The following is a 21593-nucleotide window of genomic DNA, read 5'->3' as shown; positions in this document are numbered from 1 at the left end:
CAAGGGAGAATATGTGGGTTGAGAGGAAAAGAAAGTCTAGGATATGGGTGAAAAAGATATGTACAAGCCCCAGACTTCATCAAAGTCTGACCTTTTATGTAATGTATGTAGCTAGATGTAATAAATGTAGCTAGATGAAGAGAATGTATCACTACAATGGAAGGAAACAGTATTAACTCTAAACAAAATACTTTTTCCATTCTTAGTCTTCCTTTAAATACCTTTTCCTTCTTTCAGTGGAAATTACCTTCCCTCAAGGGCATTCCATAAACAGGACCACAGCTCTTGGGCAGGCTGGGGTCCATGCATTCAGATAGGGTTGCCACCCAGGAAGACGTGGTGCCTTTTTCCAATTACACAAAGGCACTAGCTGGCAGTGACTCTACCAGTGACCCATTATGAGACCTTCTTCCCCAGTCAAAATTATTTGTGCAGTATGATGTTTTTATATATGTTGATGGAAATTTATTTATCTTAGTATACTGCCTTAGTCAACATATATCCTCTAAGATTTGGTGTTTAATGGTTTTCTTAGCAAGTAACTTCAGGGAACCCCATCAATACTGATTTCCATGTTGAACTCTAGGGGATGATATCCACGTAGAATGCAGTGAACATTTATGAGAAACTTAAGGGTCTGTTCTTATTTAAAAGAATATATCTAGAGAAAACAGGAAAAATATTTCAAGTTCGGAGATTCTCTGAGTGTGTGGGACTCTCTCCCAGAGATCTCTGAAAGATGATACCTATTCAGTTTGCCTTGAAAGGAACCTTAGACATTTAAAGACAACATTGGGGTGGAAATGCCTTAGAAGGGTTGCTCCAAAACTCTCAGCCCCATCTCCATAGTCAGGGGAAGGCAAGGCCATAGTAACCACACTGATTGCTTATCTGACAACCCTCTTCTTCTTCCTAACAGAATTCAGACTTTGCTCAGGTTTCTGCCCTTCTCTGAGTGGCCAGCTATTTTCTGGAAGTTGAGTCCCATCACTAGCCCCAGAACAGTAATAATTCTTGCCAGTAATTGGCCAAAGCTTGAGAATGTGATACAAGAAAAGAGATTTGCACAGATAGCTTCCGGGAAATATTAAATTAAAAGGAGACCTAAGGGAGGGGCACTTGGGTGGCTCAGTCAGCTAAGTATCAAACTCTTGATTTCAGCTCAGATTCTGGTCTCAAGGTTATGAGATTGAGCCCCGAGTCAGGGTCCACACTCTGCAAGGAGTCTGCTTGAGATTCTTTCCCTCGACCTCTCCTTCTGCCCCTCACCCTGCTTATACTCTCCTGTGATCTCTCTCAAAATAAATAAATAGATCTTAGAAACAAAAACAAAACAAAACAAAAAAAGTAAACCTAAGGGAGAGAAGGTTCTTCTTTCTACTTCTGGATGTTGTCATAAGGATGTGACACCTGAAGTCCATCAGAAGATGAGGCTGATAGATTAGGAATGGTTAAAACTTTGTTTAAATCATTGCGCTGTCCTATTATGCATCCCCAGAGATTATCTACCTTTCCCCAAACACACACAGGTCTTTTCCTCCAAGATTATATTCCACATGGTTCAAGTCAGTTGCATGGAAACTTTGTTACTTGTAGCCAAAAGTATTCTAAATGATATGAGAAATTAGTAAGCTACTTGAATCAGACTGTGGTATATCTACACCCTCTACTCCCTTAGCTTCTAGGGCTGGAGGATATTGTTATCTTATTTGACCTGTTGTATCTTACCTACCAGAGTAGAAACTAAGTCCTGGACATACCTCTACTCACCTCTCCCCAAATTTTGTGCTCCCTTTCTTTTGTTCCAAGTAATTATTTGAGGTTTACTATTTTATTAGAAGTAATTTACTATTATACTATTTTACTATTATATTAAAAATAACTTAATGTGTGTTAACAAAACTCTCCAGCCTCCAACATATTTCCTATGCTTCCTACATAGATTCTCATAGTGTAATTTGGAAGATAGCCTCATCTCCTTTATTTTATTTTTTAAGTTTTATTTATGTATTTGAAAGAGAGACGGCATGAGCGGGGTGAGGGTTGGAGGGAGAAGCAGACTCCCTTCTGATCAGGGAGCTCACTGCAGGGCTCCATCCTGGAACTCCAGGATCATGACCTGAGCCAAAGACAAATGCCTAACTAAATAAGCCACCCAACACCCTGCCTCATCTCCTTTAAATATTGGTATTTTTACGGTATTAATAACAATGCTGAAAAGTTATTTAATATTCATGGAACACTATGGACTATTTTTTTTAAATAACATCTATTTTATAGATGAAATAACTGAATCTCAGAGATATTAAATACTTTGCTTAAGAGTAGATAGCCAGCAAATTGTGAAACCAGAATTTAATGCCAGATCTTCTCATAGAAAATTCCAATCTGTTCTTTAATTTTAATTAACAGGTCAATAAACTGAAATAATTTTTCCTTATTCTTACAAACTTGAGTAGGAAGTTTCTTTCAACTTGATACCAGGAAATTAAAATAATTTATTTATTTGGTTGTTGGCTTATTAATGTATATGCTTATATAATACATATCCTCTAAAATTTGATGTCAGCTTACAGAGAACACCTAACTTAATTTGAAATATTAATCAGTATTTCTTCTCTTTGGCATCCTATGCTTCTTCCCTATATCTAGGGTGAATAACCATATTTCCATGGCCACTGCCTTTAGAGAATATGCAAATGCAGCCAGAGTAAGAAAGCCATTGGTTATCTTTGAATCTCAAATTATAAATTTTTACAATCCTACGTGAAAACAATAATCAAAATAACACATGTCTTTATACTGAAATTTGTGAAAGATGAAGGTTTTATTGAAGCTGAGACCTTGATTGAGATTGGAGCTAGAGTTTATACCAAGACCTGGTGTAGGTTATAATGAATGATGGTATGAGAAAAACTGCCCACTCCTAAGGAGAAACATGGTCAACCAACAGATAAGATAGGAGAATTTAGGGGTGCCTGGGTGGCTCAGGGGGTTAAAGCCTCTCCCTTCGGCTCAGGTCATGATTTCAGGGTCCTGGGATCCAGCCCCACATTGGGCTTTCTGTTTGGCAGGAAGCTTGCTCCCCACCCCCCGCCCCCCGCCTGCCTCTCTGACTATCTGTGATTTCTGTCTGTCAAATAAATAAATAAAATCTTTAAAAAAAAAAAAAAGGTAGGAGAATTTAAAGGACAGAGCTAGAGTTTAAATGTTGCTGAGCTCCTGAAACTGTACCCACTTCCCACACCTGCTCAAACAAAAGTCTGGGTTTACATCCCAGTTAAAATTCTATTTATTTTGAAAATTTGTAGGAATATAAATTCCCAGTAAGCCATAGTGGCTGAAGAAATTTGGCATTAAATATTTCATGGAATATATGAGTTTAGGCAAATATGTTTTAGAGATGCTGAAATAGTAGCTTTGGCTAAGGCAGTAGGTTGACAGACGTTAAAAATCAAAGTGAATTGAGAGCCAGACTACCAAGTAGAACTTGAACGAAGGATTTATATCAAAATATTTCACAATATTAAACCCTCATCCTGGGGCTTCTAGGTGGCTCAGATGGTTAACTGTCTGCCTTCAGCTCAGGTCATGATCTCCAGGTCCTGGGATCCAGCCCCATATCAGCTCCCAGCTCAGCAGGGAGTCTGCTTCTCCCTATCGCTCTGCCTCTCCCCCTGCTTGTGTTCTCTTTCTCTCTCAAATGAATAAATAAAAAAACTTAAAAAAAATAATAAAATCCTCATCCATATTGAGGGTATCAAAGAGTTGAGCTATTGGAGATAAGTTTCTTTGGAAAGAGTTGTGGCACAGTCCTATTCATCCATCAGAGGGGTGTGTGGAAAATATTTATCTCTTTCTTGCAAATCAAGAGGAGGGGCCTACAGAGGGATCGCTTACAGAGCTTCATAGGTATGTGTTCCGTGAAACTGGAAGGTTATGGTATAATGGTGACTAACTTCTTACTGAGAAACCCAAAGGTAATGATACACTGGTTAACTGATGACAACAGAGCTGAAGAAGAGATGGCAGTCAAAGGGATAAGTCTGGACCCCAAGTTTGAGAAAGGAAAGAAAGAATGAGTTTTTTTCATGCTCCATTGTGGTTATTTTGGGCCGTGTCTACTAGGGCAAGAAGTGATAGAACCTCAGTGGAAAGTAGCTAGAGACAGACTACTAGATGCCCAAGAGTAAGGGTGAGCTGGAGCAGAGTATATTAATGGCCTTAAGTGAAGTGCAGATGAAAAATCTCCAGTGAAAGATGAGCAGGGAGTCCAAGAACCCACAGAAGCATCCAGAGGAAATGCATTCCTCTCAAACATCAGCCCAGCTCAAAACATTAAGGCCAGCTAAGACAGCACCAATCAAGAAGTAACTTTTATGTTCCTGTAATCATCTTTCTTCCCTCTAACCTCAAGGCTATCTGAAGCAGTAGCTAGGAAGAGAGAGGAAGCCAGTAGCATCTTCTCCCAGAACATCATTCAACATAGGAAGGAAAAACTGTTGTTACTCGAATGAAGTTGGAAGTTTTGATTAATATATGAGTGTGAACTTTCTAATTTCTGATTGGAAATTTTGTTTTGCCCCTCAGAGGGGTTATAGGACTTTGTAATATTGAGAGTAACCAGAATGTTGTGAGATTGCTAGGGATTTCATAAAGTGGGGGGGACCCATCTCAGGTGAATAAAATTGAAGTGATAGCAGAATTCAGTTGTTTTGTGACTCTGTCTGCCAAAGCAATCTTGTTTGAAGCACAAGGAGCTTCCTGATGATCCAGACAGCATCAATAAGTTGTAAAATGTAGTCCCAAGAAACTATAAACATTAACTGGGCATAGGCAACAATTCCATAAACTAATTAAATGTAGGGGAATATCTGCTTATGATAATGTCTATGGTTTTATAAGAGTTGAGACTAACACATTTGTTTTTCAGGCAATAGTGAGCTGGCCATTTTTCTTTTGAGACTAGTCCATACTTCCAATTTATTGGTTCTTTCTAGCAAAGGCACAATATTACATATAATTTTGTTTTCTTAGAAAATGAAAATATTTTAAAAATATTTTATTTTCTTTCTTGCAATATTATTTGACAATTAACATTTCCTTAATTTACCGTATATACCAATTCACCAAAACAATTCCAGTCTTCTAACTTTTCATTGTTGATCATCAGATTTCATGATACTGAGAATTCCTTTGCTCACCATCATCATTAACCATTTTATGAACATTAGAGTTTGAGTGGGAAGGTTTTAGATTGGGGTAGAGAGAGTAAGGAATGGTCCATTGTAAACATTATGCATCAAACTAGAGTCTCTGGCCTGACACCAGATGTTTTTAAATAAACCACATAAAATATGCCATATTTTTATAATAGCCTTATTTTTGATGTGTCATTTTTTAGCAGTTCTTGAATGTTTATTTTATACAGTTTTTGGAGAAACTGAGGCCTTCCTCAATTTCTGTTCAGCCAGAACTCAGGGTAAAGATAAGTGGACCCACCACTTTGTTGAAGTTTTCAGGAAGGGAGTAGGCAGATATCTATTTGGGCATCTGACTATTTATTTATTTATTTATTTTTAAAGATTTTATTTATTTATCAGAGAGAGAGAAGGGTAGAGAGCGAGCACAGGCAGACAGAATGGCAGGCAGAGGCAGAGGGAGAAGCAGGCTCCCCGCTGAGCAAGGAGCCCGACGTGGGACTCGATCCCAGGACGCTGGGATCATGACCTGAGCTGAAGGCAGCTGCTTAACCAACTGAGCCACCCAGGCGTCCCTGGGCATCTGATTATTTAAAGTGAAACAAATTTCTTCTGCTTGTCTCTTTTTTCCATTATCTTTTCTTCCCTCCATTCATGCATATACTGTTCATAACTGACTGTATAAGTAAATAATTCGTAATGAATCTAATTCTTCTCTAAATGCAGTTTCATTAACATTAAAGATTATTGGAGCAGTCTGTCATATCAAATCGTTGTACTAATTCAAAAACATACTAATTATGGCAGGATTTGTTTTTCTAACTTAAACACTATGAGATGGGGGTAAAGAATCTGGAGAAGAGTGACAGAGCAAACTGGAGCATGGCATCAGAGAATACAGAAGATGAGTTTGGAGCAACTTGTAGTGTCAGAAAGCTAAGGAAGCACTCAAAGGAAGAAAGGGAGGAAGGAAGAAAGAAAGAAAAAAAAAACACAGAATGATGGAGTTTATAAAAGATACATAGGAGCCAGCTGAACAATTTGAGCAACAAATAAATGGAAGTAGTATTGAATTTATCGATCAAAGTATAAAATGAGTCCATATTGATATGTGATGAATAAATAAATAGAAGAGACACATCACCCATGCAGAAGAATTCCAAATAGTATGTGTAACTGCTTTTCTCTTAAGCAAGTGGAACATAACTCTTCCTCCATAAGTGTGGGCTGCACATAGTGACTTCCTTTCAAAGACTATTGTATAGAAAGGAGAGAAAGGAAATGTTCTGGTGGGGAAGACTGACAAACATCTCAGCCAGATTGTCAAAGTCAGTATCAACAGTAATGAGTCATTTTTTTGTACTATTGTCCTTTCATATCCTTGACATGTTATGGTGAAAATAGTACTTTTTCTCCATGGTCTTCCTCTAAAGAACTCATAACTCCAGTCTAGTCATGAGAAAACATCATACAAATTCCAACTGAATTTTTTACAGAACACCTGAACAGTACAGCTCAAAACTGTCAAGGTCATCAAACACAAGGAAAAGTCTGAGGAGACATGATGATTAAATGTAATATGGGATTCTTGGGTGGGGAAATGACATTAAGTAAAAACTGAGGAAATCTGAATAACATAGGGACTTCTGTTAATAATAATGAGTCAATGTTTGTTCATTAATTGGGACAAATATACCACCATCCTAATGTAAGATAACAGTAGGGGAAACTAGTAGGTATGGAGTATATGAGAACTCTGTACTATTCTCACAGCTTCTCTGTAAATCTAAAACTATTCTAAAATAAAAAGTTTATTTGAGGCACCAGGGTGGCTCAGTCAGTTAAGCATCTGACTCTTGATTTCTGTGTAGGTCATGATCTCAGGGTCCTGAGCCCCACTTAGGGCTCTGCACTCAGTGGGGAATCTGCTTGGTATTCTCACTCCCTCTCCCTCTGCCGCTCCCCTTGCTCATGTGCACACACACTCTGTCGAATGAATGAATGAATAAAATCTTTAAAAATGCAAATTAAGAAGTTTATTTAAAAATAATTTTGAAAAACAAAACAATTTTGAACATCATGAATTATAATTTCAACTGAGGCAGTTCAAGTTATTGGCCTCTAAAGAGGGTGGCTAAGGCCCCAGGAATGAGTAGGGTAGATTCTCAGAAGGAGAGGATGGCAGGTGAGCACTGTGGCCAATATACTGCAGTAGGTCAAGAGTTAAAAAAAATGCTTATGTGATTATGCTTCAGAACTCCTCTGTTCTGCATGTCAGAAAAATGTCTCCAAATATACACAAAGAGAAAAGAAAAAAGTAAGACCTCCAAAGGAACTCTGAATGGAAGCCAAATTATCAAATTTATTTTAAGTTAAAGAAGTCTTTCTTTAGAAATGGAGCATTATTTGGTTCTTTATTTCTTATCTTGGGAAGTCCAGAAGAATAAGAGTCAAGGAAAAGGATAAGTAGGGTCTGGTTTCACCAAGATGGCAATTAAGGTGCCTAAGTGAGCTTATATGGAGTAGAAGGCAACAAGAAAGGGTATGCTGGGAAGGGAGAGAAACTGCACTTTTTCTCTGTCTTTTGTCAGTGATGTGGAAGAAGTAGGGTTAAAGAATAAAGGTTTCAGGGGAAGGAGATTTTGAAGGAGACCTCACCAAAAGGCAGATGACAAAACATGGCTTATCATTGGAGCTATATGGCAGAGCCTGCCCAACTCAACTGTCTGTCTCACACTGACCACCTCTACACAGATTCAGTTGTCACTGAGTCAGAGAATTCTGTTCCTGGAGAAGTCAACAGGATTGTCCTAAAAATGTAACTTGTTGCTTATCTTCCCCTCACCCCTGCAACGAGGCAAAATATTTATCTATATATTAAAGTCTAGGGGCACCTGGATGGCTCAGTGAGTTAAGTGTCAGACTCTTGATTTTGCCTCAGGTCTTGATCTCAGGGTCATGAGATTAAGCCTTGCATCAGGCTCTGCATTCAGTGGGGAATCTACTTAAGTTTCTTTCTCCCTCTTCTTCTGCCCCCCCCCAATAAATTAATCTTAAAAAAAAAAAAAGCAAGTCTCTAAGAGAGGGAAGAGGGAAATAAGGAGATATTGTTTAAAGGGTACAAAGTTGGGGCAGCTGAGTGGCTCATTCATTAAGTATCTGCCTTCAGCTCAGGTCATGATCCCAGGATCCTGGGTTCAAGCCCCACATTGGGCTCCCGGCTCAGTGGGAAGTCTGCTTCTCTCTCTACCACTCCCCCTGCTTATGTTCCCTCTCTTGCTGTCTATCTCTCTGTCAAATAAATAAATAAAATCTTTTTAAAAATTAAAAAATACAGGGTACAAAGTTTTAGTTATGTAGGATAAATGAGTTTGGGAGATCTAATGTACAATGTGGTAACTATAGTTAATAGTACTGTATTATAAACTTAAAATTTGCTAAGAGGATGGATCTTAAATTTTCTCAACACACACATACTTCTACATACAAATACATACATAGAAGTAATGCATAAGTTATTTAGCTTGATTGTGGTAATCTTTTCAAAATGTATATGTATATAAAAACATCAAGTTGTATACCTTAAATATATGTGTTTTTAAAAGATTTATTTGAGAGAGAGAAAGTACACATGAGTAGAAGGAGGGAGAGAATCTTCAAGCAGACTCCCTGTTGAGCACGGAGCCCAACTCAGGGCTCAGTCTCAACAACCCATGAGATCATAACCTGAGCCAAAACCAAGAGTTGGTTGTCCAACTGACTGAGCCATCCAGATGCCCCAATATATATAATTATTATATGTCAAAGATATCTCAAGCTATTTCAGTAAAGAAATAGTACAATTTCTTATTTCAGTAAGAAATAGTACAATTAAAAAATGTATTTAATTGGGGCACCTTGGTGGCACAGTCGGTTGAACCTCTGACTCTTGGTTTCAGCTCAGGTGGCGATCTCAGGGTCATGGGATCAAGCCCTACATTGGGCTCCATCCTAAGTGCAGAGTCTGCTTGAATTTCTCTCTCTCCCTCTGCCCCTCTGCTTCTCTCTCTCTCTAATAAATAGATATATCTTTCAAAAATAAATGAATAAATAATTTTGTTATGCCTGAGTTTTCATGTCCGAGAGACCACCAAGGAGCCGATACTGATGCAATCACACGAGGGTTTATTTGATAAGCCTAAGCTTGGGCCCAAGTATACCCAACACAGCCAAGTAGGGACTTGGACCCCGAACCAGATTACAGTCAGAGTTTTTAAATTTTTTCTTTTTTTAATTTACTTGACAGACAGAGATCACAAGTAGGCAGAGAGAGAGGAAGGAAAGCAGGCTCCCTGCTGAGCAGAGAGCACGATGCAGGGCTCGATCCCAGGACCCTGGGATCATGACCTGAGCCGAAAACAGAGGTGTTAACCCACTGAGCCACCCAGGCACCCCAGATTACAGTCAGAGTTTTTAAAGGCAGAGTAGGGGTGGACTCAGCGGTGGGTGAAGACAAAGGGGATTATGGATGATGTAAGTCTTGAAGAAATTTTAGAAGCAAGGTCTCCAGGACCTTGAGGGGCTAGCTGTTGTTGGGAGAAAGGTTATTTATTACTAGTAATAAAAATCTTCTGGTGAGACCCTTTAGATGTATATCAGTGGGCCATATGCTTAGGAATGATTCTTGACACTATCTTGGAGGTTTAGAGATAAAGTTTCACATTTCTTCTATCAAGTGTCCTTGTTAGTGAGATTTAGGTTTAGAAGAAATTTAACTTTATTTCCATTTCCTTCTGCCTCAGCCTCCTTTAATTTTATGGTGGGGAGGGCAACACTAGGGCTTGGGAAACTGAGTTATTTGCCTCTGGAAATTGGGCTATTGTTAAGATAGCTTCTTTGTTGTAAATCTCTAGGACATTTGTAAACCAAGGGAGACTCCGGTCTTGCAGGATTGTGATCTCTGCAAGTTAACTATTTGTTTTTCTTTTAGGGCAGCCAGAGGTGGCTGAGGAATGTCACACATACTACTGAGGGGAGGGGAGTGGGTGGAGAGGGAGGGGTACAAGGTGCAAGCTTTTGTTTTGTCAAGATGGCTGTACTTATGTCAGGGCTAGACTCGAGGTGGGTACAGCCTTGTTTTTCTTGGCCTTCACAATTTAATTATGTTAAGCCACTATTTCTTAAACTTTTAATACGGTCTTGGAATACCTTCCTTTCTCCCCAGTACCCTTTTTTTTTTTTTTAACCTCTTGTTGAATAGTGTTTGGTGCATTCCAGTTTGGGAAAACTCTTTAAAAGCTATTATTCTAGTCAAGCGGAGAATGACAACTATCATATGATCTCCCTGATATAAGGAAGTGGTGATGCAACATGGGGGCTTAAGTGGGTAGGAGAAGAATAAATGAAACAAGATGGGATTGGGAGGGAGACAAACCATAAGTGACTCTTAATCTCACAAAACAAACTGAGGGTTGCTGGGGGGAGGGGGTTTGGGAGAAGGGGGTGGGATTATGGACATTGGGGAGGGTATGTGCTTTGGTGAGTGCTGTGAAGTGTGTAAACCTGGCGATTCACAGACCTGTACCCCTGGGGATAAAAATATATGTTTATAAAAAATAAAAAATTAAAAAAAAATCTATTATTCTATAGGCAGAGCTATAAGCAGCTATTGGGGCTGTAACACTGATATGGAAAGACTATACCTGTTAGAGTCAGACAAGCAGAACTCTAGTGCTATGCCTTGACCCAGTTGTACTCTGAGTCTCACTTTCCTCATCTGTGAATGAAATATATAGAGGGAGAATCCCATTTTGCAAGACTGTTTTTAAAAATTAGATATATTTGTCAAGTATCTAATATGCTTGACATATGCTGCTGAATAACAGGAGTTACTATCATGATTGGCTTGCAGCAGCTATATGACTCAGTTGTTCCTGGCACCATATACAGGAAGCTTTAAATTCTTTAAAGTCGAGGTTAAAGGCAAGTTTTCATAAAGCAGTGATTTTAAAAGATTGAATTGAAAGAGATGGTTGGGTTCTGTTTTAAAATCTTACCTTCATTGTATCCTAAAACAACTAAAATATGGTTTGTATATTGTACCTAAGTAGCAATTATGTCATTTATTATTTGAGTGTATAACAGGGTGTTGAGGAGTGGGAATGTTCTTTCTATTTTCTTGGAATTTTAGTTAAATCCCTAAAGCAGAGAAACTAGGCAAAAGATGTCTCCGCATTCTAAATGAAATGAACACATCTAGGCCAGAACTACTCAAAGATATTAGGTCTGGTCTGGTAACCATTGAAACTACCCCCCACCTCCAGCCTTATCAACCTATGGAAGGAAACATGGTCACCACGAAAAAAGAACTCTTGGCTTTGCAGGATTAGCGAAGCAGCATTTCTGACCCTCCAAGCCAAGTGATAGGGTCTGAGAGATATGCTTCCCAAGAATGGGGTACTGCAAGGACAGACATTTAGCATCTCACCCCTGGCTTTTCACCACTGGGCTGCAGGCACTCTCAAGCTCACCAGATGCTCTAGGGTGGAGGAAGTAGGTTGCAGTAAGAGGTTAGCGTGGGTTTCACATGGACTGGGGGCATAAACATAAAGATTACTGATTTCTGCCTAGAATACTCTGACAGTTGGAAGACAGCTAGAGAAGCAAAAGAGAGCTAGGACTTTCCCATTTGTTGTGGAAAGATGCAAGAGCTCCTCAAGTACAAAAGAATGTGGTGGTTGGTGACCGTTACCAGGTTCAAGCTGTCTTGATGGGCCTTGCTCAAAGGGCTGACTGATGAGCTGAGCAGCTGTGGTCCTGAGAATAGTTGGGGTGGACCGCCAGGGGCTGCAGCCAAGAGAGAAAGAGGTCTCCAAAGGTCTGCTGAAGAGTTTATTATCTATGGCAGAGAAAGCAAATGTATTGGAGGCATGGGTAGGGCCAAGGGGAGGGCTCCAAAGAACTCTAAATGGTGCCATAACATAATCAGTCTTTGTTTCCCTGCCAGGTGAGAGAGATGACAGACATCTAGCCAGGAGAGAACACTAGGGACATTACCCTTCTGCCTGCTTTTCCCCAAATTTGAAATAGCAAGATGATTAGATGGAGAAAGAACAAAAATTCTTGCATCAGCTCTTCCCCACTGCGAAGTTCTCAGCCAAGGGTAAACCCTGAGCTGGTGGAAGTAGAGGGGAGAAGACTTGAAGTGGGTGTGTGGTTAAAGTTTGATACAAGATGGGATCAGATCTTTTAATATGCAAAAGTCAGTTAGGCACTGAGTAAGAATTTTTGTTTTCCTTTAGAATAGCTGGAAGGGATAGAAAAGTTGGAGGCTCTTCATCAGCTATTATTAAGGGATAGGTGGGGACGGGAAATTTGAAAGTGCAAAACTAATGATGTATTTTATAGTGACTAACATAGCACAATAAAAAAATTAGAAAAAAAAAGAAAGTGCAAATGTGAAAGCATTTGTGGTTTTACCCCATTGATTAAACCCATTTGAAAAACCAGTAACTGTTATTTTGATAGGATTTTTCTCTAGAAAAGGCTTTATTGACAGAACAGCCATTGAAATTTTTCTCTTGTGACTCTCAGATATGCAGGCCCAGGAAGAGATAAATTGAAGAGTTTATGCTTCCTGAAAATAGAGCCAGCACCTTTGGGAAGGCAAGCTTTGCAAACTCTACTTGATAATAATGTGGTAGAGTTGTTGGGTTGTGAAGACAGATTTCAGGGAAAGGACCATGGCATTTTCTGGACTATATATATTTTAAAGAGGAAAAGAAAAGGGCATAGCATTTATGTTTACCCCGTATACCTGCCAACCTAGCACTGTGATAAGAATTTTAACTCATTTAATCTTTTCTACAACCATTAAACTAATTATTTATATACCCATTTTGCAGATGAGGAAATCATGTTTTGGGAAGGTTATGGAATTTTCCCAAATTCATCTGGTTAATAAATGTTTTTGATTAAATAGCCATTTGGTTTCTACCACATTGCATTACCAGAAGTTGGGAAAGAGAATGTTAAACTCATCATAATTAACCTCAAGAGAAATGGACTAATAACAGATAGTTACTAAACAGATTATGTAACAAATAGCAGCAGCATTTATTATTATGAATTCTGGAAAGAGAGATGAATATTCCATGAAGGAAAGAAAAAGAACAACTAAAATAATATGATCTTCAGGTAACTTTGGAGGAATATAAGCAATGTATGAGAGCTCTCTCACAACTAAATCCAATAGAGCTGAACCTCTATCTATAGAGATGAAGTGAGGATGTGGAAAGGTGCAGACAAGGCTGGCATAAAAACAGATCAATAGTAACAGGAAAGACATCTGGGAACAGAGGTTGCCCTTAAAAGGGGCACTGTTCTGAGGGTGAGCACCTCTAAGATGGATGTTGCAGAAGTGCCAGGTGCCCCCACACCAGCTGAAAGACTTTGCAGTTTCCCTTCCTGTCAATAGGTGAGCTCACCTCTCCTTGTCCAGGTTGACTTAGGGGCACATAGTGAAGATCAAGGAATAAAGTTTGGGAAGTTCTCAGACAGAATGCCTCAGACCGTGGGCAAGATTTCAAGGCTGTCACCATTCTGAAATGGGTGAAACCAGCAAAGTCGGAAAGGTCACCTGATGTCACAGTATGGAGATACTGAAGGAGTACATTTTCTCAAATGAAATTTGAAGAATGCTTATCGCTAAACTGTCCCTGCTCACTTGGATGAGTATCTCCAAATAAACCAATACGTTTTGTTCTGGTTTTCTTTTTTCAGTGCCATAGGAAACTCCCTTCTACAGCTGGATATAAAAACGACCTCTTGCCCTCCTCTCATTCCCATACCTGGAAAATCAACAACGTTGAACTCAATGTAAAGATCTCCATGCCTGGAGAGTAGTAGGGTTGGGGGTAGGTGGGAGTGGTATAAAGCCAATCTCTGAAATTCTCTGAATGAAATACCAAGGAGAGCTCCTTTGATGGTTCTTCTCCCTCAGTGTGGCCTCTTCTCCTTACTGTTCTGCCCTTTCCTCACACCTCTGACAGAGAAGGCCACCACAGAACAGTATCCTGGTTCTTTCTCTGTCTATGCCCAGGCTCTCCCTCTTAGCCCTGCACTCAGTTGCATCACAGGGAAGAAAAAGCAGACACAGCATCACACAGGAAGCCCAGCACAAACTGTGGCCTCTGACAAGGGCCCAACTTCCTTGTCGCCACATATCAGACTTTGCTACTCTGTGCTCTTTCATCGGAATCAAACTATGACCACTGAAGGCAGAAACCCCAGGCATGATGTTGCAAATGGAGCTTAAATTTTGCTCTGCGTAGCCTGGGGTAATGTATGGAATCTCCACAAACTTCAGTTTCCTCATCTATAAAATGTGTCCCTGCATCATTTGCATTTGAGCTGCTTTAATGATTAAATAGGAGGATATCTGCAGAGTGCTTAAAAATTTCTGGTATGTGATAGACACTAAATAGTCTCTTCCTTCTTCCATCATCTTACATTAGTGTTTACAGAGCTGCCCAGTGCTCCCGAACGAAATCTGCAGTTTGAGCAGAAGCCAGCCACACCAGCATACCCGTAGTTCAAAGCACCTCTTTCATTCTGTTTCTTTCAAGCTCCTCTGGTCTATGCCCTGAATTTCTTTTGTCTGACTTAATAATAGTAGGACAGAGATGGTAACAGGTGGTATGTCCCTTTGCAAGTACTACTTTTGCCAGTTTTCATTTTTCCCAACATCGGAACAAACCTGTATTTTTCACCATCTTACTGGTGGTGATTAGCTATCACAGAGCAGGCTGTGACTGGGGAGCTTCTTGGAAGAACGTTCCCTTGAGAAATTCCTTGAGGACAAATGAACTATTTACACTATTAATGAGTTTGTGAGCTTCTCTTCCAAGCCTCAGGCTCCACCAGGAAAGCTTGGCAGAGAATGGATAGATCCCCTCTGGTGTTAGATGATGTTACCGTATCCTTTACAAAAGGTGTAGACCAGGGACATCTGGATGGCTCAGTTGGTTAAGCATCTGCCTTCGGCTCAGGTCATGATCCCAAGGTCCTGGGATGAAGTCCTGCATCCAGCTCCTTGCTCAGGGGGAGCCTGCTTCTCCCTCTGTCTGCTACTGCCCTTGTTTATTCTCTCTCTCGCACAAACAAATAAATAAAATCTTTAAAATAATCCCACAAAATCAAAAGGTATATAAGGTATGTTCACAAAAAGATTTTCTATGGGATTTTGTTTTGTTTTAATGATGATAATGTGATCATATAACATGATGATACTATATCTTATGTGCTTATATAAGCAAAATAAAGTATAGTTGGATAATATTTTGAAATACTAAGTGTTGCATTCTTCTTTCTCTAATTTATTTAAAGATTTTATTTATTTATTTGTCAGAGAGAGAGAACAAGCAGGAGGGGAGCAGCAGGCAGAGGGAGAAGCAGGCTCCCTGCTGAGCAAGGAGCCTGATGCTGGGCTTGATCCCAGGACCCAAGGATTGTGACTTGAGCTGAAGGCAGCTACTTAACTGACTGAGCCGCCCAGGTGCTTCAATGTATTCTTCTTCTTCTTGTTTTTTAAATATTTTATTTATTTGTTTGACAGAGAGAAAGATCCCAGGTAGGCAGAGAAAGAGGGGGAAGCAGGCTCCGTGCTGAACAGAGAGCCTGATGTGGGGCTCGATCCCAGGACCCTGAGATCATGACCTGAGCTGGAGGCAGAGGCTTAACCCACTGAGCCACCCAGGTGCCCCGCAATGCATTCTTCTTTAATTCCTTTTACTTATTACAGCTCTTAAACAGACCTAAGGCCATTTCCTTACAGAAGTAAGGTCAAGACTCCGTGCTCTACCAGGATAGAAAAATACCTATTGTTAACAAAGGGCCAATTTTTGGCTTTGAGTTCCAGATTAGGTGTACGAAATTCAAAGCCAAAGCAATGAATTAAAAGACAAAGCCTTTTGATTTGTAGGAGTTGTACTTCATTTATTAATTTATTTATTTACTTATTTATTTTCCAAAGAAAAAGGCTGGTGAATTAGAGATTTTCCACCACGACCTCTAAGAGTACAGAACCAGCATCTTGCTACTGATGACTGTGTGCCAGGTTGAGGAGAACAAGAGTGAGATCTCACCCTTGCCCTTGCAAAAAGAATATATCAGAAATCTCACCCTCCAGTCATTGGTGACAGGAGCAGCAGGGCATAGCCTGACCCCTAGGACAGGCAAGGATGAAGACCAGAGGATACTGTCCATATCACTTGTTCATTCACTTGACGAGCATTTATAAGGCAGCCAACTATGTGAAAAGACCATTCTTGGGATACAGCAGGAACCAAAGATTTCAAAAGGCCCTTGGGGACTTTTTGAACTAGAATGAATTCAATAATAGAGTACCAAAGATGGATTTTGTCACATAGAAGTTCATGGACTGATGTGATTGGACACTTAGAGCCATGGTAGAGTGTTGTATGATTCTGAAAGCTATTGTTAAGCCTTTTGAGCAGATCCTGTTTTTGTTTTTGTTTTTTTTCTAATTTTATAGACAAAAAAGCCTGAAGTAAAGAACTCTGATGCGAGGGTTCTCCAGGTAGGAGCTTGTACCATCAGTGGTAGTATGACCATGACCCACAGCTTGTTAGAAGTACAAGTTCTTGACCCCGATCTAGTGAACCAGGAACTCTAGGGGTGAAGCCAGTGATCTCTTAACAAGTCCTCCAACTGATTCTTCATGTGCCAAAGATTGAGAACTACTGCTATGATAGATAGGGATCACTAATGAGATTGATTAATTTATCTAATATACATTTACTGAGTTTAAGTCTGTGGTTGGCACTGGGCATGCACAAGGAAATAAGGGAAATTCCCAGCACTCAGGTGGTTGTTCACCAACAGAACACATACACAGTCATGCAATTTCAGGATGACAGAGGCATGCTCAGGTATGTGGGTGGCCCAGAAGAATTGGGACTACACACCTCTTTGCAGTAGAGGGCAATGGAGACTGGAAAGATAAGCCTGCTCCTTGCTGAGGTTCCAGAGTGACAGGGCACTGAGAAGAAGTTCTGTGCATCCAAGGCCCAAGTTGCCCCTGGTTCCGAAGCAGGGCTCGCATACCATGCTATGCTTCAGAAATACAGGGAGAGCCTAAAAATAGGAGGGCTTGGTCTCACAGATTCAATTTCAGTGGAAACCTATGTTTTTTAACAAGATTCCCAGGTGATTCTGGTGCACACTGAAGTTTATTCTAGGAGTTGAAGAATTAATTTGCCAATGAACTCCTCTATCTCACTTTTCACTGGTGCTACTTATTGAGCTATGAGGGAAAAGAGAAAGTACTTGGCTTCAACTGTCTAAAATTGTCCTTCTTTTGGAACTCATATTCTGTAAGGCATTTACCTGAGAGCAGAACCTCACCATGTATCATAGCAAAACTACCATAGGAATGATTGCAACATTCCTTTAGCAAATATTTATTGAACACCAGCAGTTTACAATCACTCTCCACTGTCATGCTTTGGCCATTGGGAATTACCAGTTACAGTTATCTTTACCAGGGACCTTGGCCATGAATGAACAGAAGATTTAAATGCCATTGCATGGTGTGGCTACAGCTGGCTCCCAGTACTGTGTGTTAGTCTTGGCTTCTTCAGCCAAGATTCCAGAATGAGAAGAAATGTGGCGCCAAGTCTAGCAGAGCCCAGCTACCTGCAGACAACATTTACCATGAACTAGAAATAAATATTTGTTGTTTAAACTACTGAGATTTTGAGCTTATTTATCCTGCAGCATAATCTAGGGGGAGCTGACTAAAACAACAGCTGCATCTGGCTTTGGGCTGGGAGATAAAGATGAATAATACACAGTCTCCTCCCTCAAAACACTTGCTGGTTCTTTAAGGGGGAATGAGACAGTATCCTATCCTATCTTATCCTGTCCTCCTCATTCATCCATCCCCTAGCTTGTCCAGAAAGGACTTGTTCTGGCCTTTCTACATAAAATGCAAGTAACACGATGCAATAAGATACATTAGAAGCAGATGAGAAAGAAAATGAAAAAATAGAGGTCAAGGAATGTAACTTATAAAAATGCATCATCTATGCTTGTGGGGTGGAAAAAAATAGATTCTAATCATCTAGAAGCCATTTCATAAGAGACCTGATTAGTTTCACAATTCACAGAACCCATAATATTAAATGCCAAGCAATTGCTCCAGAGAGGCATGGTTATGTCTGATCATTAGACAGCAGAAATTATCCTGAAAGTCCATGGGATTTAAGCCATTACATTTGTTCCTGGTGTAATTTACCATTTTCTTTCCATGATATAATATAATATAATATAATATAATATAATATAATATAATGCGTTGTAATATATTGTATTATATTATATTATATATCTGCTAAGCTTTCTTCTGTTTTAATTTCAAAGAGAAAGGCAATTTTGTTTGTTTATTTTTAGCTAGAAGAGGGAAGAAAATGTAGTGTGGTAAATCTACAAAGCATTCTTTTTGAGTGTAGTGCTTCACTAATATCATGCTGAATAACGTGTTTTTCTTTGTTCCCTCCCCACCCCCCAAGATTTCTTCTAGGAGAGGGTCTGTTTTTACTTATTTTGACACTCTGCCTCATTGACTAGAAGTTCAATAAATGTTGAATGGAATGAGTGACTGAGCATTGAGTTTCTTGATTTTCATTGTTGTATGGTGTCCTACTGTGTGTATTATTATATGTCCTTTCTATTAATGGACATTTGGGTTGTTTCATGTTTGGAGAAATTACAAACTATGCTGCTGTGAGCATACTTACGCATGTATTGTCCTGCACATAAATACATGTACTCCAGAGAATAAACCTAACATGGAATAACTGGGTTATATTATATTTATATCTTACAGTTTGCTAGGTAACACCACTCTGTTTTCCAAAGTGGTGGCTACCATTACTGTCCCACTAGCAGTAAATAGAGTATCTGGTCTATATTCACATAAATACAAACATCAAGTATTTTCAGTTTTTTTTTTTTATATTTCCTAATTTTGTATGCTTTGGTGTCTTCTTGTGGGGTTAATTTGCATTTGCCTGAATACTAATGAAGTTGAGTACATTTCTCTGTAAATGGTTATTGAGATTCCTTTCACATGAAGAGCCAGTTCAAGATTTTGGGATATTTAAAAAATTGTATCATCTTTCTTTTTTTAATTATAATTATTATTACAGGAATTCTTTATATATTCTGAATGCTAATCCTTTTTTCTGTTATACATGCTGCAAATATCTTCTCCTGCTTTATGGTTTATTGTTTCACTCTTTTTATGGTGTCTCAATGAGGAAATGTTCTTATGTCCAGTTGAGCGGCCTTTCTCTCTACAGTGAATGATTTTTGTATCTTATGTAAGAAGTTCCTCCCTATCTCAAAGTCATAAAGATGTATCTTATAGTCTCTTCCAAAAAGCTTTATGATTTTTCTTTTCACATTAGGTTTTTTTTAAATTAATTTATTTATTTTCAGAAAAACAGTACTCATTATTTTTTCACCACATCCAGTGCTCCATGCAATCCATGCCCTCTATAATACCCACCACCTGGTACCCCAACCTCCCACCCCCACCCCGCCACTCCAAACCCCTCAGATTGTTTTTCAGAGTCCATAGTCTCTCATGATTCACCTCCCCTTCCAATTTACCCCAGCTCCCTTCTCCTCTCTAACACCCCTTGTCCTCCATGATATTTGTTATGCTCCACAAATAAGTGAAACCGTATGATAATTGACTCTCTCTCTGCTTGACTTATTTCACTCAGCATAATCTCTTCCAGTCCCGTCCATGTTGCTACAAAAGTTGGGTATTCATCCTTTCTGATGGAGGCATAATACTCCATAGTGTATATGGACCACATCTTCCTTATCCATTCATCCGTTGAAGGGCATCTTGGTTCTTTGCATAGTTTGGCAACCATGGCCATTGCTGCTATAAACATTGGGGTACAGATGGCCTTTCTTTTCACTACATCTATATCTTTGGGGTAAATACCCAGGAGTGCAATGGCAGGGTCATAGGGAAGTTCTATTTTTAATTTCTTGAGGAATCTCCACACTGTTCTCCAAAGAGGCTGCACCAACTTGCATTCCCACCAACAGTGTAAGAGGGTTCCCCTTTCTCCACATCCTCTCCAACACATGTTGTTTCCTGTTTTGTCACATTAGGTTTTTAAAACAAGAAATAATTATTATTAGTTTTGGAGGGTATGAGGACATAATCTTGTAAGTTTCAAAACGGTTCATTTTATTGAAGCAGCCCAAGAGGATGTCACCATAGAGCTGTGTTAGACCTACATGTATAGTTCTTGGGCAGAGATAGGTTGAAAGTTGATGACTAAGCCATTATCTTTAGAGTAACTGTCATACCTCTGCTGCCCTCAGGTACTGTATACCAGAAGGAGTAGCTTGGTGGGAATGCAAATAGGCAACAGCTGACCCTCCAACACCAGCCCAAGCACAGGGTGAGCAGTGGACAATAGGTAGTCCAGAGCTGTATAAGCTTAATAACAGCCTTTCACAGATGTTCACACCCTAATCCCCAGAATCTGTGACTGTACCTCTATAGAGCAAAAGGGATTTGCAGATGTAAATAAGTTAAGGATCTTGAGATATGGAGATGATCCTCCTGGATTTTATCTAAGCCGACCTGATGTAATCACAAAAGTCCTAAAGGGGAGGGAGAATATCCGAGAGGAGAGAAGCTGCTACACTACTGGTTTTGAAGATGGAGAAAAAGACCTCATGTCAAATAATATAGGCAGACTCTAGAAGCCAAAAAAAAAAAAAAAAAAAAAGCTAGGGAACAAATTATTTCCTAGAGCCTCCAAAGGAATGCAATCCTGTGAACCCAGTTTAGACATCTGACTTATAGAACTGCGAGATAATGAATTTGTGTTGTTTTTTAGTCACAAAGCCCTAGACTTATCCTATATTCCATGGGGAGTGTTACACCAAATCAGTATGCCAGCACCATTCTGGCAGTCCAGTCTTGCAGGATCTCATAAAGAAATACAACCCTGGCCAGTGTGGAAATCTTCTCATCCCAAGTGCCCCCTCCTGGAAACTGGTCAGCAACAGCTCAGAATAATGTTATAGGCATGTTGGAGAGTACTCCCAAGGGAGAGAAACTGAGACCAGTGCTCACATAGGTCTCTGGGCTAAGATCACCCCACCCTGACATCTCTGTTGGCCCTCACTCGTCTCGGGAACTTGGGGCATTCTTAGAAACTTCCAGGGAAGGCACCCCAAGTATAGGAGTCCTCTGAGGAGCTCACTTGCCTGGTCTACGGGTGGTAAGGCATATAATAAGTGATCATTGCTATCTGCACTAGGAACCCACTGCAGGTTTTAAGCCAGGATGTG

The sequence above is a fragment of the Mustela putorius genome, unplaced genomic scaffold (assembly GCF_011764305.1).
Source record: "Mustela putorius furo isolate JIRA1106 unplaced genomic scaffold, ASM1176430v1.1 tig00003942_pilon_pilon_pilon, whole genome shotgun sequence".
NCBI lineage: Eukaryota > Metazoa > Chordata > Mammalia > Carnivora > Mustelidae > Mustela > Mustela putorius.
This window is presented reverse-complemented; position numbering follows the sequence as displayed.